This window comes from Pagrus major, chromosome 6 (genome assembly GCF_040436345.1).
Source record: "Pagrus major chromosome 6, Pma_NU_1.0".
NCBI classification, from domain to species: domain Eukaryota; kingdom Metazoa; phylum Chordata; class Actinopteri; order Spariformes; family Sparidae; genus Pagrus; species Pagrus major.
In genome coordinates, this window is record NC_133220.1 from 3,879,681 (window position 1) to 3,884,420 (window position 4,740).

At 36.9% G+C, this 4,740-nt stretch overlaps 1 long non-coding RNA gene across 1 annotated transcript; it reads right to left on the reverse strand.

Annotated features, from left to right (window-relative positions):
* Positions 1-573: 573 nt before the first annotated feature.
* Positions 574-2,244, reverse strand: LOC140997505 (uncharacterized). The gene is made up of 3 exons (XR_012179370.1): positions 2,165-2,244; positions 1,981-2,033; positions 574-1,194 (listed from the first exon to the last, which is right to left on the reverse strand). It is a non-coding gene; the product is annotated as an uncharacterized lncRNA (long non-coding RNA).
* Positions 2,245-4,740: the final 2,496 nt, after the last annotated feature.

Here is a 4,740-nt window from a genome sequence, read left to right on the forward strand (position 1 = left end):
TGTCACAATAAAGAGTTTCATCATGCTTCAGCTGGATGAAAATGTTACTGTTGTGATAATTATCAACATTTTGTGATACGTCAGTGTTCCCTCATTATGTTGATAGAAGCATGAGGCCATGAATAAATTGAATTGATGACGTTCTTGTAGTATTCAGTAATATTAAAATGGATATAATGAAACAGCTAAATCCATCGCAAAGCTGTAATTTGTGTAAATGAAGTCATTTTGCTAGAAAACAAAGATCCACACTTTCCCATATAATCTTTAATTCAGATCAACTAGTCCTCTAACTCCACGTTTACAGATTTATTCATGTCTAACCCCGCCCCAGTTGAACCAGGCGAGACATTAGTATAGTATGTCCCCTTTATAATATCACAAATTCAGCACAAGCTAAAGCAACAACATCAATAACAGATTAACTGTAAGAACCAAATGATTAATTAAAATGATCAATATTTCACACACTGTCTAAACACCTGTCTATATCTCATGCAGCTATTATAAATGTAAATTAATATAACTATTATATAACATATCTACAACATCCAATATATATGAAGGGTTCATTTGTTTTTTCATTTTTTATTATTTTGGTGAACACCAACGAATATCAATCAGGCTGGTGTTGGTTTACTCATTTTAAGAATGCTTATCTGTTGTTGCAAAATGAACTCTTCATATATTAAATATACACTGTAAATCATATCAACTACTATGTGCATATTGTTAACTTGGATTTACTTCTGCGGCCCTTTTTTGAGGTGGAAGCTGATGTTGAACTGCTTTGTTGGTTACAGAACTGAAAACTTGTAATCAGTTACTAAACCTTGAAGGAATCCTTTAATGTCTCAAGTCTGTTTTGAATAGAAAAAGGAATCGAGGTGAAAACTGTCAGGACTTTTCTCAGGGCTGCTGTGGCTCGTTGACCTTTGAATAGAAAGGGTCTTCAGAAAGTCCTGATGGGTGATTGACAGTTGAGTAGGTGGGATGTTGGTCATTGTCGTTTACTGTAGAATATGTGTCACCAGCACTGACTTCAACAGAGCTGGTCTTAAAGCTGGAGTTGGAGTAATATTGTATGACAGAAGAGGGGTTTGTGGGAAAGTTGGCAGTGGTATATATGGTTTTGATTGCAGTTCCTGAGTCTGGCTCCTGGGGGCGCTCCTGTATCTCGTCATAGGTACGATCCTTCCAGAGCAGAACGAAAAACAAGATGAATGAGATCTGCATCAGTAATCCTATGTGCATAGTAATCCTATGTGCATAATAATCCTAACAATAAGCACCAACCATACTGATGGCAGAAGACTACTAATTTCTCTGTAATACTCAGAGCTTTCCTACAGTGTAGTGTGTGGACATCATCGACATCAGTCTTCATCAGACACATTGTCAGTGTAGTATGACTTCTAGGTCTAGACATTCATGTCTTCCTCAGGATGAACTGTTATGACTTTGCTGATCCTCATCTTTTCATCTAGCGCCATCATCAGGCCAGAGTTATAATTTGTCCAGTTCTTTGTTTCATGACCAAATTGCTGAAACACTAAAGACATCCCCACTAGCCTTAACTGTGCTTTGTGTTTAAAGGGGCATTATGTAGTTTCGGAGAAGAAATTCTAATTTTTTATTTTAATATTTACAATTTTAAAGGTGAGGTAATAAAACAAACTCAGAAATATGTATTTTCCATAACTGAATAAACAATCTGTGCTCAGAGGAAAATAAGGTCCCCAGAACATTGTTAAAAGTAAATTACAAAATGTTTTATGGTTGAAGACTTGGACTGAGAAGTGCTTTGATTTTAGTTTTTGCTTCCCATAAATCTTCAAATTCTGAATGTTAAAGTATGCAGGCAATACTGTAACCCAAACATTAGGGCCTCTAGCATGTATACACACACACACACACACACACACACACACACACACACACACACACAGTAAAACTATTTACACAAATATGTTTTCTTACCTCTTTGTTGTTCTGAGCTTCTTTGCTTCTTTTGTTTTTTGAATGCTGGATTCCTGACAGAGAAAAGAAAATGTATGAAAAAAAAGAAATTAACAAGTTGATTCTGGTCTCCACACAAATATGCTTGTGTATATGTGTGTGAAAGTGTGTGTGATATGACTGCAAACTGCGAGAAGTTTCTTACGTTTGTAGGTGAAAACCAAAATAAGCACAAGCACCAGCAGAGCTGCACAGACGACCACAGCGATGATTACAGTCAAGTGAGAGGCACCTGCAAGAGATGAAACCACACAACAGGATGACCAGCCTTTTTTAAACCACCGAAACTCATCTGCAACGTTCACATCTTCCTCCTCCTGCTTCTGCTGCAGAAGGCTTCAGAAAACTAAAGTGCTTTCTCACCGATACGCTGAGCAGATGGAGTTGTAGGCGTTGATCGGGTTGAAGAAGCGACAGATGGTGTTGATGTAGCTGGAGGCACTGAAGATAGACATAACAGATTTAAAATGTATGGTGGCAAGGTAAAGAAAATAATAAAGTCCCAACATAAGGTTATATCTTTATCACCTTTCTGTACTTAAATTGCTTTTCGAAGCTGGATTTGCAAGATCACGTCATTCTGTAATCTCGCAAACAAACAAATAAGTGGTTTAGATGTGACGACCAACAAGAAAAGTGGCTGTTTGTTTGGAAACAATGGCGGCTCCTCAAGAGTTTAGCGTAGATGCTGCTATTAGCATCAGTTATATCAGAAATGAAGAGTATATTTAATTGACGGAAGAGCAAAGAACAACACTGAAGGCTTTTCCCGATGGAAAAAAATGTTTTCGCTCTTCTCTCGACTGGCTTCAGTCAGAGTTTGGTTTACCAACTGGCTCTGCAGTTGTTGTTTTTAGATAAGAAGTTCTCCACTTCTTTCTGCAGTCTATATCCATTTTGGATAAAAATTTGTCACCCACATCCCCTCCACCTGCTGATTTGAAAGTCAGCTCAGATACAGGTTATGTGAATATGACAGGACACGCATTGTAAATGTTGATATGATACATGTGAAAACATACAAATTTGAACTATCCATGATTTGCACAAATGTGAAATGTCAACATTTTATCCTGGTTACTAGGCAGGTAAATCAAACCTAAAAGTTTCAGATGTGAGTGACTCACCTGTAACCTTCAGTTGTATTCGTCTGAGTGCAGCTCGGTAACGCCCATCATTTGACCTCACTCCACGGTATCTTCCTGTATTGACTCCACACCAGTAGACACCAGCATCACTTGGGGACACATGACTGATGGATATGTTGAAGCCACTGCTGGTTTCGGTGAGAGTGAATGTCCCGTTTGACTTTGGAGAAGATTTTGTTGATAAAATATCCTCACAGGTGAAGTCGTTGTCTTTGCAGAAAAACTTGTCATCGGACTTGTATTTGTCTCCTGGATAATTACATGTGATGTTGGTTTTTGTTGAAGCAGTTTGAATAGATAGTCTCTGGCAGTCATTTTTCTCTGCAAATAAAAGAAGAAACATAAACATGTAAAATCTCTCCAGTGTATCTGTCATGACTTGACAATATGTCTTCATGGCAAATAGTTTACCCTTTTGTCTCACTTGGATTGACTTCAAATAGGAGGAGGTTTGACTCAATGTGGAATTTAATTTCAAAATCCTGGAAGTGTTGTCTGTATACCTGTATGTTTGCATGTGTGACACATTAGTTCTTTCAAATCTGTCACCAAACTATGGTTTGTGTTGTCATGTAGCATACAAGTATATAATATAAAACCAAAAACATTTTCTCTTTGTATTATTTTTATGTTAAACATTTTTTTTATTGATATTTTGACAAACTTAACTGTCTATAGCTGTATTTGTATATATTCAGTACACATTAATAAAATATTTTTAGTTTTGCTCTGCACAAACAATCACGTTGATTCTTGTGGGCATATGATTGTAATACATAATTTATTCCACTAGAGGTCTCTCAATCAAATAAAAACAAAAGATTGACCATTGTAGAAAAGGATCTATTAATGCGACTCAGGCACAGATGCTCACAGATGAAGTAATGTTTTCAAGTTAAGTCTCGTTTGATGACTTCCTTTCTCACTCTCTGACTCTGTTGGAAGTCTTAGCGACTGATGACCGAATGAAACACACTGTTACCTCAAGAAATGTTATACAAATATGATAGAAAATGCTTTTGAACAGAATTACCTACGCAAGCTTTAAATAAACTTTTGGATTTCTGTGTTTGAACATTGTTGGATGATGTAAATACACAACTAAGCAATACACCATATAACAAAAGTCTATTTGTTTTAGACATTTTTGCTCTGAGTACCAGCTTCCCGTGTCCTCTGACCTCCTGCCTGACACACTATGCAGCATAGTAAAAATATATTATGATCTAACAAAGGACACGAGAGATGGTGAGAAAAAAAAGATGCCACACTTCTTACCGACTTTGACGTCCACTTCCACTTCATCTTTCTTACGTGATGATTTTTTAAACTGACACTCGTACTCTCCAGAGTCCTCACGTCGTAGTCGTTTGATGGCCACCTTGAGTTTTTTAATTTTTGTGTCATGGTACAGGGAAAATTTGTCTTTATTTTCCCACTTATTTTTTGCTGTGCTTTCGATAAATTCTTTGTTTGGCTTTTTTACAACAACACTATCATAATTTTTTTTTTTGGGACTGCAGGTGAATTCGACCCATCCTCCTTGGCATCCCTTCACTGTAGATGAGGCCAC